This window comes from Haliotis rufescens, unplaced genomic scaffold, assembly GCF_023055435.1.
Source record: "Haliotis rufescens isolate VD_foot unplaced genomic scaffold, xgHalRufe1.0.p SCAF_193, whole genome shotgun sequence".
Taxonomy (NCBI): domain Eukaryota; kingdom Metazoa; phylum Mollusca; class Gastropoda; order Lepetellida; family Haliotidae; genus Haliotis; species Haliotis rufescens.
In genome coordinates this window covers 29,468-49,177 of record NW_025963883.1, presented here as the reverse complement: position 1 = coordinate 49,177, position 19,710 = coordinate 29,468, and the positions used below count along the sequence as shown (strand labels likewise).

The window sequence follows — 19,710 nt, the reverse complement described above, 5'->3', positions numbered from 1 at the left end:
AGGTACCCAGGGGAGGTAACTTCCATGTCAACACCCAAGTTTCCTTCCGGGTCCTATCTTTCTCCTTGGGAGCTACTCAGCAAAATAAACACATCATCATCAACAACAACAACAACAACAACAACAACAACAACAACTGAACATGTCATGATAGACAAACAGAATGAAAAAAAGGCATTTCTATTTTTGATTGTTTTTTCCAGGGGAGAGCGCGAACGCAGTCCCCCACACTTATAAATTGCGCACCCGAGTCGTCCACATTTGGGATGATCGCAGGGGTCAACCAAGCCGATGTGCAATGGAAAGGTCTCGCCCCGGGCCCACAGCCTTGCGGATCACTGTTAAGCCTGTGCCAGGTAAGTATGCCTGAAACTGCAGCTTCCTAACCATCACTACAAACATACACATCACCTCATTCAGGTGTCTTGTAAGCAAAACTTCACATATATTCCATTTCAGTTCAAACATTTTTATACTTCCCTGTACATGGCACTACATTCACCCGTTCGCTTTATGCAAAGATTATTGGTAGGAAGAACGAGACGGAAATGGCTTTATTTGCATTTTAGGCTGCATAGACATGCACCTTGCGCCAGGTACCCAGGGGAGGTAACTTCCATGTCAACACCCAAGTTTCCTTCCGGGTCCTATCTTTCTCCTTGGGAGCTACTCAGCAAAATAAACACATCATCATCAACAACAACAACAACAACAACAACAACAACAACAACTGAACATGTCATGATAGACAAACAGAATGAAAAAAAGGCATTTCTATTTTTGATTGTTTTTTCCAGGGGAGAGCGCGAACGCAGTCCCCCACACTTATAAATTGCGCACCCGAGTCGTCCACATTTGGGATGATCGCAGGGGTCAACCAAGCCGATGTGCAATGGAAAGGTCTCGCCCCGGGCCCACAGCCTTGCGGATCACTGTTAAGCCTGTGCCAGGTAAGTATGCCTGAAACTGCAGCTTCCTAACCATCACTACAAACATACACATCACCTCATTCAGGTGTCTTGTAAGCAAAACTTCACATATATTCCATTTCAGTTCAAACATTTTTATACTTCCCTGTACATGGCACTACATTCACCCGTTCGCTTTATGCAAAGATTATTGGTAGGAAGAACGAGACGGAAATGGCTTTATTTGCATTTTAGGCTGCATAGACATGCACCTTGCGCCAGGTACCCAGGGGAGGTAACTTCCATGTCAACACCCAAGTTTCCTTCCGGGTCCTATCTTTCTCCTTGGGAGCTACTCAGCAAAATAAACACATCATCATCAACAACAACAACAACAACAACAACAACAACAACAACTGAACATGTCATGATAGACAAACAGAATGAAAAAAAGGCATTTCTATTTTTGATTGTTTTTTCCAGGGGAGAGCGCGAACGCAGTCCCCCACACTTATAAATTGCGCACCCGAGTCGTCCACATTTGGGATGATCGCAGGGGTCAACCAAGCCGATGTGCAATGGAAAGGTCTCGCCCCGGGCCCACAGCCTTGCGGATCACTGTTAAGCCTGTGCCAGGTAAGTATGCCTGAAACTGCAGCTTCCTAACCATCACTACAAACATACACATCACCTCATTCAGGTGTCTTGTAAGCAAAACTTCACATATATTCCATTTCAGTTCAAACATTTTTATACTTCCCTGTACATGGCACTACATTCACCCGTTCGCTTTATGCAAAGATTATTGGTAGGAAGAACGAGACGGAAATGGCTTTATTTGCATTTTAGGCTGCATAGACATGCACCTTGCGCCAGGTACCCAGGGGAGGTAACTTCCATGTCAACACCCAAGTTTCCTTCCGGGTCCTATCTTTCTCCTTGGGAGCTACTCAGCAAAATAAACACATCATCATCAACAACAACAACAACAACAACAACAACAACAACAACTGAACATGTCATGATAGACAAACAGAATGAAAAAAAGGCATTTCTATTTTTGATTGTTTTTTCCAGGGGAGAGCGCGAACGCAGTCCCCCACACTTATAAATTGCGCACCCGAGTCGTCCACATTTGGGATGATCGCAGGGGTCAACCAAGCCGATGTGCAATGGAAAGGTCTCGCCCCGGGCCCACAGCCTTTTTTTTTTTTTTTTTTTTTTTTTTTTTTTTTTTTTTTTTTTTTTTTTTTTTTTTTTTTTGTTTTTAATAAAGTTTATTTACATTTAAATGGCCCTAAGAACAATGCTCCCCAGACACCTTGAAGGATAGCAATGGACATGATAAAACATACTTTAAATGAAAATGGCCATGAGGAAAGGAATGATGATTAAAAGAAAAGGTGCCTGGGTCCTAATAGTCTATCCATATAACTTATTTTCACATGGGATGGTAGACTATAATGTCGGGGTGATTACAAAACTAAAGGTGGAAAGTACATACAATAATATAATAATTTATATGATATTCTTCATAAACAGTCTTTATAGTTAGCAATTAAAATGTAAATTCCACCTTGTTATTGTTGACGGTGCAGAACAATGAACACTGCACCCAGTAAAGATTAAATAAATTGTCAGGCAAACGGGCTTTGTCAACTACGATACGAAATCGTAACCTTTCCAAAAAATGGGCGACAATACTTTCCTTTGTCACCCCTTTCCTACCATTTTTTACATGACACCTATCAACCCAGATCTGATGCTTGGCCAAACACACCAGGTACACCATGACGCTTTTCCGATATTTGCAATGACAAAAGGATAACTGATTAAACCGAATCTTATTAGCATTTAAATCAATCAAGCCAAAAGATAAATCCAAAACCCATTTGCTGACGATATTCCACAAAGTAGAGACCATATTGCAATTGTAAAATAGATGCTCAACAGACTCATTTTCATTGCAAAAAGTACATTTTTTAATGAGGGAATGGCGTTTACAAAAAAGAGTAAAGTTAGTGGGGACAATGTCATGAAGAAGACGCCAGGAGAAATTTTTAACAAGGGGATCTATGAATGAGTCGTTGAGCAATGTGAAGGCAGATTTAAATTGTACATTAGAAAAATACTTAAAGATAGCAGGCTCTGTACATACATGGGCAATCAACAGTTTATAAAATACACCACTTTTTACAGGGACACTCCAATCATAATCAGGATATAACGAATTAAAATATCTATATGAGTCTAAAACTTTTTTGTAATAGGGAGGGATATATGTAGAGTGTGGCTTTAAATTTGAAGCGAATTCAGGTTTGATATGCTTCAGTGAAAAGCCAATCCAGTAGAGCGCAAAACAGGAATATTTACACTGACTATTATTAATGATTTTATATAAATGGTAAAGACGTAAAGCATGCAGACGAGAAGGAATATGGGGAAAGTTAACACCTCCAACATCTATATTATTATATAAGATAGTCCTAGAGAGGGGTTCAAATAGATGGGATTCCCAAAAAAAGTCAAATGCTACTCGTGTGAAAATATCAACAAAGTGCTTGGGCATGTGCAATACAGATGCAACATACCACAACTTTGACATGGCCATGACGTTACAGATTACAGATTTACCATACACTGATAAAAATCTGTCTTTAAATGCAAAATTTAGAACCCCGTGAAATTTGGTTAAAATTTTGTTCCAATTATCATCAGGAGTGACATTCTTACCAAAAACTACCCCCAAAATTTTACATGAGTCGGGCCATGATATACCAAAAGGGTGGTCGGCCGAAGAACGCCATTTCCCAAAAAATATGGCTTTGGTTTTAGCCATGTTCAAACGAGCACCAGTACCACGAGCATACCACTCACTCACTTGAAGTAAACGTCTGACACTCCTCTCATTCACACAAATACCAGTCCCGTCATCAGCATAGGCTGATATTTTGGCTTCTTCGTTAACACCGGGAATTTTAATGCCCTTGATTAATTTATCATTCCTTACTTTAATGGCAAAAGGTTCAAAAACTAAAACATATAACAAAGGGCTTAGGCTGCAGCCTTGCCTGACCCCCCTCCTCACGGGGAATGTATCCGAGAGATTACCATTTACCAACACTGTACTTTGTACATTATTGTATAAGAGGCTGACCAGGTTGATAAACTCTGGACCAAACCCATACTGATGTAAGGCCTTGAACATGAATTCATGGTTTACCCGATCAAAAGCCTTCTCTTGATCAAGACAAACGAAGGCCACAGAATCTCCTTTTTGCTCCACATAATCTACTACATTTCGTAGAAGATGTATGTTGTCTGCTATTGATCTGCCTCTGATAGAACATGTCTGATCAGGATGCACAATCTCAGCAATAACTAATGATAACCGGCTTTGTACAACTCTAGATAATATTTTGTAATCTACGTTTAAGAGACTAATAGGGCGCCAATTGCGTAACAATTGAGGATTTTTAGGGTCCTTACATAACAGAGAGATACATCCTAGTTTTTGGGAATTGCTAAGAGTACCCAATTTTATTGACAAATTATAAATGTGTAATAAGATATCTTGAAATAACTGCCAAAACGTTATGTAAAACTCTTTACTTAAACCATCCAACCCCGGGGCTTTATTGTTATCCATCCCTTTTAAAGCAAATAAAATCTCTTCTTTTGTCACAGCACCCTCTAAACTATCAGCTGATGCCCTATCCAAGAAAGGCAAGTCCTCAATAAATTCTGAACAGTAGAAATCATCAATTTCCTCAGGGGTATATAAGTTTTCATAGAACTCCCTGCAATATTTACGAATCGTTTCATTTTTGTCATAAATTTCAGAACCATTCTCCAAAACACGAATGATTTTATCTCCAGAGCGCTTAAATTCAGACTTTAGGAAATGTTTGGATGGCTGTTCATTATTTTCTAAAACTTGCACTCTGGAGCGGATTGCACTTCCTTGTACCTTATCATAATGAAAGTCATAAAGTTGTGATTTGATCGCTTTTAACTGCTCTACATACTCCCCAGGTCTTTGACTTTCTGCAGTTAGCAGATCTCTGTATCGCCTTTGAAGCTGCTGTAAAATCTGTCTTTTATTGGCAGCTAGCTTTTTCCCATACGCCAAAACAAAAGTTTTAATTTGAACTTTAAGCTCATCCCATTCCAAAAGAGACAAATCAGCCTCAATATGTAAAGATTCCCAAAATTTCTGAAATTCCGAAACAAATGATTTGTCTTTAAGCAAAGAGTTATTAAATTTCCAATAACCAGGTCCTACAGAGATGCAATCAACAACCTCCAAACCTAGAACACCATAATCGTGATCAGAAATGGAACATGGCTGAACATCACAACTTTTGACTGCCGGAACTAATGGAGCAGAGACATAAAATCGATCTAGCCGACAACTGACATTTCCACCTCGCCATGTTGTCCTAACTTTAGTTTTATGTAACACTCGATAAGGGTCTACTAATTTATATAAATCTTGATACCGTTTCAGAATAGTTGCCCCCCCAGTACCACATTTTGGGTTTCCCCCCACTTTATCTAGAACAGTTGATAAAACGAAATTAAAATCTCCCCCAAGGACAACAAGGCGACGAGTAACAAAATAATTTTCCAAAGATAACAGGAAATCCCGCCTATCTGTATAATAATTAGGAGCATACAGGTTAATAAATCTGAAATAATTATTATCTATATCAATATCTAAAACAAAGAGCCTGCCATCAAAATCGTAATGAAATTTTATAATATTAAAATCTAAGTGATGTGATAGTAAAATGCCTACCCCACGTGCGTTTCCCGTACCAAAACTCCAGAAGGCTTTACATCCAAATTCTTTCTCAACAGTCTCTCCTTCTTTCACACTGGCTATATGACATTCTTGCATAAATAAAATATCAACATTCATTCTCTTCCACTCCTCACACAGCACACGTCTTCTGGTACTACCCCTTATCCCAGCACAATTAATAGTAGCAAAGTTATACATTTGAATTTATATAGAATAATTTGGTGTATATCACCAAACGTACATAGGACCTTACACTTATGTGTCTGCTATTAGACAAAAGAAACATTAATGATAAAGTGAAAGTTACATAACTATATACAATTGTAATTAAAACAGTAGCATATGAGGAAAGTAATATATAAGTATTCATACATACCAAAAAGGGGTCCCAGCCAATGCTGTATACAGTAGATCGCTTATCTCTAATCATAATCCAAAGGCTTATCCAAATCGTCAACAGAATCTCACAATATATAAATCCATTATCCATAGCCATCGTCCAGGGGCATGTCCAAATCATTCGGAAAAGTTCGGAAACACACATTTTACGTCACTTAAGTGATGCTCTCTGTTGTACTAGAGTCATCCGTGTCCACCATGCCCTGGGTCCTGAGTTTCCATTCATCCTTCTCCCGCTGTTCTATGTCTCTTTTGGTGTCTCTCACTAGTTTCGCGGCTTTATCCTTTTGTAAAGTAGGTGAACCTGGACGTTTCCTGTGAAATCCATCCTGAGTGGAAAGGTTTAGTTCTGTTGTAACATCAGACTGAGGAGCCTCCTCCATATCTACAGGATTGTCAGCCTCTGTAGGGTCTTCCTGTAAGATCTCTGTCTCATCATCCTCCACTGTTAACACCTCCTTTTCTTGAGGAACACTTGTCTTCTCTGTTGGCACGTCCTTTGACCAGTCATCTTTTGACGCTGCCTCCTCGATCTCCTTCATTTCTTTCCTGACCTCTTCTTCTTCATCAACATAAGAATTAGGTTGAGCATTGTTTCTCAAAACATCAGAATATCTCTTTCTGGGAAGACGGTAAGAGGTGGGTGGCATCTGAACTTTTGTAGATCCTTTACATTCCTTCCTCAGATGACCTACCTCGTGGCACTTTAAACACAGAGGAGGTCTTCCCACCATTGTAAACAAAAGTGGAAAAGAACTGCTTCTCCCGGTGATGTTTACTAAATGAGGAATAGCAGTTACGTCTTCATAGCACGTTTCCAAGACTACCTCGTATGTTCCAAGTAGGCATCCTTCGTCGAACTTGTCCTTGCTAACATCCTCCTGAACACTTAATACTTTCCCGTAATCCTTGAAAAAACGTGCCAAAAAGGTTGCTCCGAACTCCTCTGGTAGCCAGTGTACACGAACTGATGTCCTCACCTTGTTCACTAAGGAAAAATGAACACCTAAAGTATCCGATAGATGCTTGTATTTCAGATCATGTAGATGTTCTCCTAGCTCTTCAGATGTCACTGTTAAAAACCACTCGGTCGGTTTTTCCCGCCTTGCAAGTCTCTCAAAACCATCACCACAGGTATCCAATAAGAAAGGGAAGAGCTTGAATCTTGTCACAGCAAACCGATCTGGGCCAACAAAATCCATCTTCACTACTCTCTTCCTTATGTCTGGAATCGTCTCTGACTTCCATGGCCCATTCCCTGAAGACTGAATGGCGGCCATGATACAAAACAATGGGGGGAGTCCGAAGACGGAGGACAAGAAGTCCAGCCCACCCGTAGACCTGTGAAAAGAAAAATTAGTTCTCAATACTTTCCTCAGGATCACGCTAAGCCTGTGCCAGGTAAGTATGCCTGAAACTGCAGCTTCCTAACCATCACTACAAACATACACATCACCTCATTCAGGTGTCTTGTAAGCAAAACTTCACATATATTCCATTTCAGTTCAAACATTTTTATACTTCCCTGTACATGGCACTACATTCACCCGTTCGCTTTATGCAAAGATTATTGGTAGGAAGAACGAGACGGAAATGGCTTTATTTGCATTTTAGGCTGCATAGACATGCACCTTGCGCCAGGTACCCAGGGGAGGTAACTTCCATGTCAACACCCAAGTTTCCTTCCGGGTCCTATCTTTCTCCTTGGGAGCTACTCAGCAAAATAAACACATCATCATCAACAACAACAACAACAACAACAACAACAACAACAACAACTGAACATGTCATGATAGACAAACAGAATGAAAAAAAGGCATTTCTATTTTTGATTGTTTTTTCCAGGGGAGAGCGCGAACGCAGTCCCCCACACTTATAAATTGCGCACCCGAGTCGTCCACATTTGGGATGATCGCAGGGGTCAACCAAGCCGATGTGCAATGGAAAGGTCTCGCCCCGGGCCCACAGCCTTGCGGATCACTGTTAAGCCTGTGCCAGGTAAGTATGCCTGAAACTGCAGCTTCCTAACCATCACTACAAACATACACATCACCTCATTCAGGTGTCTTGTAAGCAAAACTTCACATATATTCCATTTCAGTTCAAACATTTTTATACTTCCCTGTACATGGCACTACATTCACCCGTTCGCTTTATGCAAAGATTATTGGTAGGAAGAACGAGACGGAAATGGCTTTATTTGCATTTTAGGCTGCATAGACATGCACCTTGCGCCAGGTACCCAGGGGAGGTAACTTCCATGTCAACACCCAAGTTTCCTTCCGGGTCCTATCTTTCTCCTTGGGAGCTACTCAGCAAAATAAACACATCATCATCAACAACAACAACAACAACAACAACAACAACAACAACAACAACTGAACATGTCATGATAGACAAACAGAATGAAAAAAAGGCATTTCTATTTTTGATTGTTTTTTCCAGGGGAGAGCGCGAACGCAGTCCCCCACACTTATAAATTGCGCACCCGAGTCGTCCACATTTGGGATGATCGCAGGGGTCAACCAAGCCGATGTGCAATGGAAAGGTCTCGCCCCGGGCCCACAGCCTTGCGGATCACTGTTAAGCCTGTGCCAGGTAAGTATGCCTGAAACTGCAGCTTCCTAACCATCACTACAAACATACACATCACCTCATTCAGGTGTCTTGTAAGCAAAACTTCACATATATTCCATTTCAGTTCAAACATTTTTATACTTCCCTGTACATGGCACTACATTCACCCGTTCGCTTTATGCAAAGATTATTGGTAGGAAGAACGAGACGGAAATGGCTTTATTTGCATTTTAGGCTGCATAGACATGCACCTTGCGCCAGGTACCCAGGGGAGGTAACTTCCATGTCAACACCCAAGTTTCCTTCCGGGTCCTATCTTTCTCCTTGGGAGCTACTCAGCAAAATAAACACATCATCATCAACAACAACAACAACAACAACAACAACAACAACAACTGAACATGTCATGATAGACAAACAGAATGAAAAAAAGGCATTTCTATTTTTGATTGTTTTTTCCAGGGGAGAGCGCGAACGCAGTCCCCCACACTTATAAATTGCGCACCCGAGTCGTCCACATTTGGGATGATCGCAGGGGTCAACCAAGCCGATGTGCAATGGAAAGGTCTCGCCCCGGGCCCACAGCCTTGCGGATCACTGTTAAGCCTGTGCCAGGTAAGTATGCCTGAAACTGCAGCTTCCTAACCATCACTACAAACATACACATCACCTCATTCAGGTGTCTTGTAAGCAAAACTTCACATATATTCCATTTCAGTTCAAACATTTTTATACTTCCCTGTACATGGCACTACATTCACCCGTTCGCTTTATGCAAAGATTATTGGTAGGAAGAACGAGACGGAAATGGCTTTATTTGCATTTTAGGCTGCATAGACATGCACCTTGCGCCAGGTACCCAGGGGAGGTAACTTCCATGTCAACACCCAAGTTTCCTTCCGGGTCCTATCTTTCTCCTTGGGAGCTACTCAGCAAAATAAACACATCATCATCAACAACAACAACAACAACAACAACAACAACAACAACAACAACTGAACATGTCATGATAGACAAACAGAATGAAAAAAAGGCATTTCTATTTTTGATTGTTTTTTCCAGGGGAGAGCGCGAACGCAGTCCCCCACACTTATAAATTGCGCACCCGAGTCGTCCACATTTGGGATGATCGCAGGGGTCAACCAAGCCGATGTGCAATGGAAAGGTCTCGCCCCGGGCCCACAGCCTTGCGGATCACTGTTAAGCCTGTGCCAGGTAAGTATGCCTGAAACTGCAGCTTCCTAACCATCACTACAAACATACACATCACCTCATTCAGGTGTCTTGTAAGCAAAACTTCACATATATTCCATTTCAGTTCAAACATTTTTATACTTCCCTGTACATGGCACTACATTCACCCGTTCGCTTTATGCAAAGATTATTGGTAGGAAGAACGAGACGGAAATGGCTTTATTTGCATTTTAGGCTGCATAGACATGCACCTTGCGCCAGGTACCCAGGGGAGGTAACTTCCATGTCAACACCCAAGTTTCCTTCCGGGTCCTATCTTTCTCCTTGGGAGCTACTCAGCAAAATAAACACATCATCATCAACAACAACAACAACAACAACAACAACAACAACAACAACAACTGAACATGTCATGATAGACAAACAGAATGAAAAAAAGGCATTTCTATTTTTGATTGTTTTTTCCAGGGGAGAGCGCGAACGCAGTCCCCCACACTTATAAATTGCGCACCCGAGTCGTCCACATTTGGGATGATCGCAGGGGTCAACCAAGCCGATGTGCAATGGAAAGGTCTCGCCCCGGGCCCACAGCCTTGCGGATCACTGTTAAGCCTGTGCCAGGTAAGTATGCCTGAAACTTACTTACTTACTTACTTATATTAGGAGATTTTACGTGCGCTTTCCGACTGGAGCGTATTTCGCACACGGGCCCGGCCGGGCCATTTAGTGGTATAAAAGTGGTAGCGAGAGGAGTGCAACCAAGGAGGGGGGTTTAGTGGTTGCTTATATAAAGTTTTGAAATTTTGAGATTTGGAATACATGCCTTGGGGGAGTGGTTGGGACTAAGGGAGTGTGTGGGGGTGAGTTGATGTTTTTTGGATGTTTAGTGTTGGTGGTTTAGTGAAGTTTTAAATACGGTTAATTAGTTCTGTTTTGGTTAGGTAAATGCCTAGGGCTTTGAAGTTTTCTATTTTATTTTGGGGGTTAAGGATTGCTTCTAAGGTAAGAGCGTTATTTGGATTTAGGTTGGTTTGTAATGTTGTACGTTGTGTGAGGTAGTGGGTGCAATGTAGTAGTACGTGGTCTATTGTTTCTGGGTGAGTGCAGTGTGGGCACTTCCCGTTTGCGTGTTTTTTTAGTTTTAGAAGGTGGTTATTTAGTTTGGTGTGTCCTGTTTGGAGTTTGGTGATTATTCTATCGATTTTTTTGGAGGGATGGAGGATTTTTGGTTTGGTGAGGGGTTTTTTGAGGGTTTTTAGGATTTGGGTTTTTGTGTTTTGATAGAGGTTATGCCATTTTTGGGTGATTTTACGTTTGTTTATACTTTTGATTTCTGCTTTAGATATTGGTAGCTTAAGGCTTATGTCTGGTATTTTTAGGGATTGTTTTGCGGCTCTGTCTGCGTTTTCATTCCCGTAAATTCCTACGTGAGCTGGTATCCAGATAAGTTGTATGTTTTTGCCTGCCTCTGTTAGTTTGTTTACGCTTTTGAGAATTTGGTTTATTAATTTGGGGCGGTTTTTGGTGTTTTTGTTTTGGAGGGCCTGAAGTCCGCTTAGTGAGTCTGAGAGTATTAAGATTTTTTTTTGGTTTTTGGTGTGATGGCTGTGGAGCGCCGTGGCGATACCCATGAGCTCTGCGGTGAATATAGATTGGTTGTTTGGGAGTCGGAAGGATTGAGTATTTTTGACTGGTTGGGCTATATGGACTCCGAAACCTGTGTGATTTGTGATCGGATCAGCGGATCCGTCTGTGTATATGTGACACCAATTTGGCCATTTTTGATGGATGTAAGCTAGTGATGTGCTTTTAGCTAGGTTTGGGTCGGTTTGTTTGTTTATTGTGTTGGCTAGGGATGTGTCTATTTTGGGGATTTTAAGTTTTGGGGTGAATACGTTTGATTGTTTGCAGTTTTGTTGTTGGTTTCCTATTTGGTGTTCGTTATGGTAGTTTATTATTGAAACTGCAGCTTCCTAACCATCACTACAAACATACACATCACCTCATTCAGGTGTCTTGTAAGCAAAACTTCACATATATTCCATTTCAGTTCAAACATTTTTATACTTCCCTGTACATGGCACTACATTCACCCGTTCGCTTTATGCAAAGATTATTGGTAGGAAGAACGAGACGGAAATGGCTTTATTTGCATTTTAGGCTGCATAGACATGCACCTTGCGCCAGGTACCCAGGGGAGGTAACTTCCATGTCAACACCCAAGTTTCCTTCCGGGTCCTATCTTTCTCCTTGGGAGCTACTCAGCAAAATAAACACATCATCATCAACAACAACAACAACAACAACAACAACAACAACAACTGAACATGTCATGATAGACAAACAGAATGAAAAAAAGGCATTTCTATTTTTGATTGTTTTTTCCAGGGGAGAGCGCGAACGCAGTCCCCCACACTTATAAATTGCGCACCCGAGTCGTCCACATTTGGGATGATCGCAGGGGTCAACCAAGCCGATGTGCAATGGAAAGGTCTCGCCCCGGGCCCACAGCCTTGCGGATCACTGTTAAGCCTGTGCCAGGTAAGTATGCCTGAAACTGCATCTTCCTAACCATCACTACAAACATACACATCACCTCATTCAGGTGTCTTGTAAGCAAAACTTCACATATATTCCATTTCAGTTCAAACATTTTTATACTTCCCTGTACATGGCACTACATTCACCCGTTCGCTTTATGCAAAGATTATTGGTAGGAAGAACGAGACGGAAATGGCTTTATTTGCATTTTAGGCTGCATAGACATGCACCTTGCGCCAGGTACCCAGGGGAGGTAACTTCCATGTCAACACCCAAGTTTCCTTCCGGGTCCTATCTTTCTCCTTGGGAGCTACTCAGCAAAATAAACACATCATCATCAACAACAACAACAACAACAACAACAACAACAACAACTGAACATGTCATGATAGACAAACAGAATGAAAAAAAGGCATTTCTATTTTTGATTGTTTTTTCCAGGGGAGAGCGCGAACGCAGTCCCCCACACTTATAAATTGCGCACCCGAGTCGTCCACATTTGGGATGATCGCAGGGGTCAACCAAGCCGATGTGCAATGGAAAGGTCTCGCCCCGGGCCCACAGCCTTGCTTTTTTTTTTTTTTTTTTTTTTTGTTTTTAATAAAGTTTATTTCGATTAAATGGCCCTAAGAACAATTCTCCCCAGGCACCTTTAGCGATAGCAATGTACATGGTAAGACTTACGTTATATGAATGATGATGAAGAAAGTAATGATGTTTAAAAGTAAGGTGTCTGGGTCCTAATAGTCATTCCTTAATATGTACACGGACAGGAAGACTATTTACAAAGGGGTGTGTACAAACTCAGGGTGGAAATTACTTTACAATATTTACAATATACATGTACAGACGATGGTATGAGTTTAGTATTTATATATATATTTGAGTATTTTTCCATTTTTAAAAAGTAAAATCCACCTTATTGTTGTTGACGGTGCAGAACATTTGGGGTTGCACCCAGTAATGATTAAATAATACATCAGACAAACGGGCCTTATCTACAACGATTCGAAAACGTAATCTTTCCAAAAAACGGGCAACAATACTTTCTTTAGTCACCCCCTTTCTACCATTTTTGAAATTACACCTATCAACCCAAATCTGATGCTTGGCCAAACACACCAGGTACACAATGACACTTTTCCGATATTTACAATGGCAAAAAGATAACTGATTAAACCGAATTTTGTTAGCAGTAAGATCAATTAAGCCAAAAGATAGATCTAAAACCCATTTGCTGACAATACACCACAAAGTAGATACAATTTCACAATTATAAAACAAATGCTCAACAGACTCGTTCTCCTCACAGAATGTACATTTTTTAATTAAAGAGTGTCGTTTACAAAAAAGGGTGAAATTTGTCGGTACAATATCATGTAGCAGACGCCAGGAGAAATTTTTTAATAAAGGATCGATAAACGGGTCATTGAGCAATATAAACGCAGACTTAAAATTGACATTTGAAAAGTATTTGAAGATAGCAGGCTCTGTACATACATGAGATATTAACAAATTATAAAATGCACCACTTTTAACAGGAACAAACCAATTATAATCTGGGTATAACGACTTAAAATATCTATATGACTCTAATACTTTCTTATAATATGCTGGCATATATGCAGAATGAGGCAATAAATTAGATGCAAATTCTGGTTTGATATTTTTTAGTGAAAACCCTATCCAGTAAAGAGCAAAACGAGCATATTTACAATCACTATTATTAATAATTTTATACAAATGAAACAAACGTAATGCATGTAATCGAGACGGTATATGAGGAAAGTTAACACCTCCAACATCTTTATTATTATATATAACAGATCTAGGTAGAGGTTCATATAGATGGGATTCCCAAAAATAATCAAAAGATACTCGTGTGAAAATATCAACAAAGTGCTTGGGCATGTGCAACACAGATGCAACATACCACAACTTTGACATGGCCATGACGTTACAGATAACAGATTTACCATACACTGATAGAAATCTGTCTTTAAATGCGAAATTTAGAACCCCGTGGAATTTTGTTAAAATTTTGTTCCAATTATCATCAGGAGTTACATTCCTTCCAAAAACTACCCCCAAAATTTTACATGAATCGGGCCATGATATGCTGAAAGGGTGATCGGCCGAAGAACGCCATTTTCCAAAAGATATGGCTTTGGTTTTAGCCATGTTCAAACGAGCACCAGTACCACGAGCATACCACTCACTCACTTGAAGCAAACGTCTGACACTCATCTCATTCGCACAAATACCAGTCCCATCATCAGCATAGGCAGAAATTTTGGCTTCTTCGTTAACACCGGGAATTTTAATACCCTTAATTAATTTATCACTCCTTACTTTAATGGCAAAAGGTTCGAAAACTAAAACATATAACAATGGGCTTAGGCTGCAGCCTTGCCTAACCCCCCTCCTCACGGGGAAAGTATCTGAAAGATTACCATTTACCAACACTGTACTTTGAACATTATTGTATAAGAGGCTGACCAGGTTGATAAACTCTGGACCAAACCCATACTGATGTAAGGCCTTGAACATGAATTCATGATTTACCCGATCAAAAGCCTTCTCTTGATCAAGACAAACGAAGGCCACAGAATCTCCTTTTTGCTCCACATAATCAACGACATTACGTAGAAGATGTATGTTGTCTGCTATTGATCGGCCTCTGATAGAACATGTCTGATCAGGATGCACGATCTCAGCAATAACTGATGACAACCGGCTTTGTACAACTCTAGATAATATTTTGTAATCTACGTTTAACAGACTAATAGGGCGCCAATTGCGTAACAATTGAGGATTTTTAGGGTCCTTACATAACAGAGAGATACATCCTAGTTTTTGCGAATTGCTAAGAGTACCCAATTTTATTGATAAATTATAAATGTGTACTAAAATATCTTGAAATAACGGCCAAAACGTTATGTAAAACTCTTTACTTAAACCATCCAACCCTGGGGCTTTATTGTTATCCATCCCTTTCAAAGCAAATAAAATCTCCTCTTATGTCACAGCACCCTCTAGACTATCAGCTGAAGCGCTATCCAAGAAAGGCAAGTCCTCAATGAATTCTGAACAGTAAAAATCATCAATTTCCTCAGGGGTATATAAGTTTTCATAGAACTCCCTGCAATAATTACGAATAGAATCATTTTTGTCATAGATTTCAGAACCATTCTCCAAAACACGAATGATTTTATCTCCAGAGCGTTTAAATTCAGACTTTAAGAAATGTTTAGATGGTTGTTCATTATTTTCTAAAACTTGCACTCTGGAGCGGATTGCACTTCCTTGTACCTTATCATAATGAAAGTCATAAAGTTGTGATTTGATCGCTTTTAACTGCTCTACATACTCCCCAGGTCTCTGACTTTCTGCAGTTTGCAGATCTCTGTATCGCCTTTGAAGCTGCTGTAAAATATGTCTTTTATTGGCAGCTGACTTTTTCCCATACGCCAAAACAAAAGTTTTAATTTGAGCTTTAATGCCATCCCAATCCGAAAGAGACAAATCAGCCTGAACATATAAAGATTCCCAAAATTTCTGAAATTTCAATACAAATGATTTGTCTTTGAGCAAAGAATTATTAAATTTCCAATAACCAGGTCCTACAGAGATGCAATCAACAACCTCCAAACCTAAAACACAATAATCGTGATCAGAAATGGAACATGGCTGAACATCACAACTTTTGACAGCCGGTATTAATGGAGCGGAGATATAAAATCGATCTAGCCGACAGCTAACATTTCCACCTCGCCATGTTGTCATAACTTTGTTTTTATATAACTCCCGAAACGGGTCTACTAATTTATATAAATTTAGATAACGTTTCAGAATAGTTGCCCCCCCAGTGCCACATTTTGGGTTTCCCCCCACTTTATCTAAAACAGTTGATAAAACGAAATTAAAATCTCCCCCGAGAACAACAAGGCGACGAGTAACAAAATAATTTTCTAATGATAACAGGAAATCCCGCCTATCTGTATAATAATTAGGAGCATATACATTTATAAATCTAAACGAATTATTATCAATATCAATATCTAAAACAAAGAGCCTGCCATCAAAATCATAATGAAATTGTACATTTTTATAATTTAACTTTTTTGAGAGTAAAATACCAACCCCACGTGCATTGCCCGTCCCAAAACTCCAGAAGGCTTTGCATTCAAATTCTTTCTCAACAGTCTCTCCTTCTTTCACACATGCTATATGACTTTCTTGCATAAACAAAACATCTACATTCATTCTCTTCCATTCCTCACACAGCACACGCCTTCTGTTCCTACCCCTTAACCCATCACAATTAATTGTCGCTATTCTATGCATTTTTAAAATGTTAACATAAGTTTACATCCAACGATATATAAGTGAAAAGTCAACATTCTGAAAAAGAATATAATGTTTGAAATAGAATATATAAACATGATATATACAGATACCCAAATTATCATAAAGTTATAAATAATATATACATACCTTAATAAAAAGAACTCCCGGCAATATGCCGTAAACACATAATCCATAATCGTAATCCGAGTCCGGGGGCATGTCCAAATCGTTTTCCAACAGAAACAACACATGTGAGATGTTAAGTTATTACACTTCCCGGACTCCCAGAATCATCAGAATCTATGATGTGAGAATGTAAATTCCATTGTGAACCTTCTCTTTGACGCAAGTCCTCCATTGTGTCCAATACCATCCTAGCTGCTTTGTCTATTTTCTTGACTGGAGATAAAGGCCTCTTCCTGTTATTGTCTGGAGTAATTTCCATTGCTGTAATAGTGCAATCACCTGCACTAGACACATCCACTTGTGAAGCAGTCTGTTCCTTAGATTGGTCCAATGTTCCTGGCACTGCCGTATTCTCATTTTCAACCGCTGACCAGTCATTCTTAGCACCAATGGCATTTTCAATGTCCTTCCGTATCTCTTCCTCGGTCTCCTCTACCACTTCTGTATCCACATCTGCTTCCTCATCCACATACGATCTCTGTTCTTTTCTTCCGGTTGCCAGGGCCTCTGAGTAAGATTTCCTAAAGTGTGGTTTTGTTGAGATTTTCTGAGTTCCTGGGCATTCTCTTCTCAAGTGCCCCACAACTTGACACTTTAAACACAAGGGTTGCCTTCCTGCCATCGTGAATAGCAAAGGGAAACATCTGGTCGGTGTTTCGAAATTCACTAGGTGGGGAATTCCGGATAGCTCTTCATTTCGCATCTCCAGGATGACATTGTATGATCCTAAAAGGCACCCCTCATCAAAAGTGTTCTTACTTATTTCCTCCGTAGCTGAGATAACTGTCCCATAATCCTGAAAGAATCTTTCCAAAAAGGTAACTCCAAATTCTTCGGGTAGCCAGTGCACCCTCACAGACACCTTTACCTTGTCAACTAGGGAGAAGTGCACCCCGAGATATGGTGTTAAGTCATGGTAGCTTTCCGCGTGAAGTTGGTTGGCAAGCTCCTCAGATGAGACGGTCACAAACCATTCAGTAACCTTCTCCCTTCTGGACAGTCTTCTGACGCTATCTGCTCCGAAGGTTTTAGTCAAAAAGGTATACAACTTCGATCTCGACACTGAAAATCTCTCGGGTCCAACAAACTCCAGCTTGACTACTTGCTTCCTGATGTCCATTGTGGTCTCAGAGCTCCTAGGACCATTCCTAGAGAAACGAATCGGATCCATGGCTAACAAAGTGAGGGGAGTCCGAAGACGTAGGAACAAGTCCTGCCCGCTCGTCGACCTGTGAAAGAAAAATCAATTCTCGAATACTTCCTGCTGATCGCCGTTAAGCCTGTGCCAGGTAAGTATGCCTGAAACTGCAGCTTCCTAACCATCACTACAAACATACACATCACCTCATTCAGGTGTCTTGTAAGCAAAACTTCACATATATTCCATTTCAGTTCAAACATTTTTATACTTCCCTGTACATGGCACTACATTCACCCGTTCGCTTTATGCAAAGATTATTGGTAGGAAGAACGAGACGGAAATGGCTTTATTTGCATTTTAGGCTGCATAGACATGCACCTTGCGCCAGGTACCCAGGGGAGGTAACTTCCATGTCAACACCCAAGTTTCCTTCCGGGTCCTATCTTTCTCCTTGGGAGCTACTCAGCAAAATAAACACATCATCATCAACAACAACAACAACAACAACAACAACAACTGAACATGTCATGATAGACAAACAGAATGAAAAAAAGGCATTTCTATTTTTGATTGTTTTTTCCAGGGGAGAGCGCGAACGCAGTCCCCCACACTTATAAATTGCGCACCCGAGTCGTCCACATTTGGGATGATCGCAGGGGTCAACCAAGCCGATGTGCAATGGAAAGGTCTCGCCCCGGGCCCACAGCCTTGCGGATCACTGTTAAGCCTGTGCCAGGTAAGTATGCCTGAAACTGCAGCTTCCTAACCATCACTACAAACATACACATCACCTCATTCAGGTGTCTTGTAAGCAAAACTTCACATATATTCCATTTCAGTTCAAACATTTTTATACTTCCCTGTACATGGCACTACATTCACCCGTTCGCTTTATGCAAAGATTATTGGTAGGAAGAACGAGACGGAAATGGCTTTATTTGCATTTTAGGCTGCATAGACATGCACCTTGCGCCAGGTACCCAGGGGAGGTAACTTCCATGTCAACACCCAAGTTTCCTTCCGGGTCCTATCTTTCTCCTTGGGAGCTACTCAGCAAAATAAACACATCATCATCAACAACAACAACAACAACAACAACAACAACAACAACTGAACATGTCATGATAGACAAACAGAATGAAAAAAAGGCATTTCTATTTTTGATTGTTTTTTCCAGGGGAGAGCGCGAACGCAGTCCCCCACACTTATAAATTGCGCACCCGAGTCGTCCACATTTGGGATGATCGCAGGGGTCAACCAAGCCGATGTGCAATGGAAAGGTCTCGCCCCGGGCCCACAGCCTTGCGGATCACTGTTAAGCCTGTGCCAGGTAAGTATGCCTGAAACTGCAGCTTCCTAACCATCACTACAAACATACACATCACCTCATTCAGGTGTCTTGTAAGCAAAACTTCACATATATTCCATTTCAGTTCAAACATTTTTATACTTCCCTGTACATGGCACTACATTCACCCGTTCGCTTTATGCAAAGATTATTGGTAGGAAGAACGAGACGGAAATGGCTTTATTTGCATTTTAGGCTGCATAGACATGCACCTTGCGCCAGGTACCCAGGGGAGGTAACTTCCATGTCAACACCCAAG

The 19,710-nt window shown here is 40.6% G+C and overlaps 11 non-coding genes and 2 pseudogenes across 11 annotated transcripts; all 13 read right to left on the bottom strand.

Annotated features, from left to right (window-relative positions):
- Window positions 1-200: 200 nt before the first annotated feature.
- LOC124127709 lies at window positions 201-364 on the bottom strand. Its single transcript, XR_006860045.2, has one exon. It is a non-coding gene; the product is annotated as a U1 spliceosomal RNA (small nuclear RNA).
- Window positions 365-794: 430 nt separating this feature from the next.
- Window positions 795-958, bottom strand: LOC124127686. The gene has a single exon (XR_006860023.2). It is a non-coding gene; the product is annotated as a U1 spliceosomal RNA (small nuclear RNA).
- A 430-nt stretch (window positions 959-1,388) lies between these two features.
- LOC125381714 lies at window positions 1,389-1,552 on the bottom strand. The gene has a single exon (XR_007221975.1). It is a non-coding gene; the product is annotated as a U1 spliceosomal RNA (small nuclear RNA).
- A 430-nt stretch (window positions 1,553-1,982) lies between these two features.
- On the bottom strand, window positions 1,983-2,120 carry LOC125381812 (annotated as a pseudogene).
- Window positions 2,121-7,956: 5,836 nt separating this feature from the next.
- LOC125381850 lies at window positions 7,957-8,120 on the bottom strand. The gene has a single exon (XR_007222108.1). It is a non-coding gene; the product is annotated as a U1 spliceosomal RNA (small nuclear RNA).
- Window positions 8,121-8,556: 436 nt separating this feature from the next.
- Window positions 8,557-8,720, bottom strand: LOC125381849. Its single transcript, XR_007222107.1, has one exon. It is a non-coding gene; the product is annotated as a U1 spliceosomal RNA (small nuclear RNA).
- Window positions 8,721-9,150: 430 nt separating this feature from the next.
- On the bottom strand, window positions 9,151-9,314 carry LOC125381848. The gene has a single exon (XR_007222106.1). It is a non-coding gene; the product is annotated as a U1 spliceosomal RNA (small nuclear RNA).
- Window positions 9,315-9,750: 436 nt separating this feature from the next.
- On the bottom strand, window positions 9,751-9,914 carry LOC125381847. The gene has a single exon (XR_007222105.1). It is a non-coding gene; the product is annotated as a U1 spliceosomal RNA (small nuclear RNA).
- Window positions 9,915-10,350: 436 nt separating this feature from the next.
- On the bottom strand, window positions 10,351-10,514 carry LOC125381846. Its single transcript, XR_007222104.1, has one exon. It is a non-coding gene; the product is annotated as a U1 spliceosomal RNA (small nuclear RNA).
- Window positions 10,515-12,270: 1,756 nt separating this feature from the next.
- On the bottom strand, window positions 12,271-12,434 carry LOC125381844. The gene has a single exon (XR_007222102.1). It is a non-coding gene; the product is annotated as a U1 spliceosomal RNA (small nuclear RNA).
- A 430-nt stretch (window positions 12,435-12,864) lies between these two features.
- On the bottom strand, window positions 12,865-13,002 carry LOC125381813 (annotated as a pseudogene).
- A 5,681-nt stretch (window positions 13,003-18,683) lies between these two features.
- On the bottom strand, window positions 18,684-18,847 carry LOC124124115. Its single transcript, XR_006859399.2, has one exon. It is a non-coding gene; the product is annotated as a U1 spliceosomal RNA (small nuclear RNA).
- Window positions 18,848-19,277: 430 nt separating this feature from the next.
- On the bottom strand, window positions 19,278-19,441 carry LOC124124114. Its single transcript, XR_006859398.2, has one exon. It is a non-coding gene; the product is annotated as a U1 spliceosomal RNA (small nuclear RNA).
- Window positions 19,442-19,710: the final 269 nt, after the last annotated feature.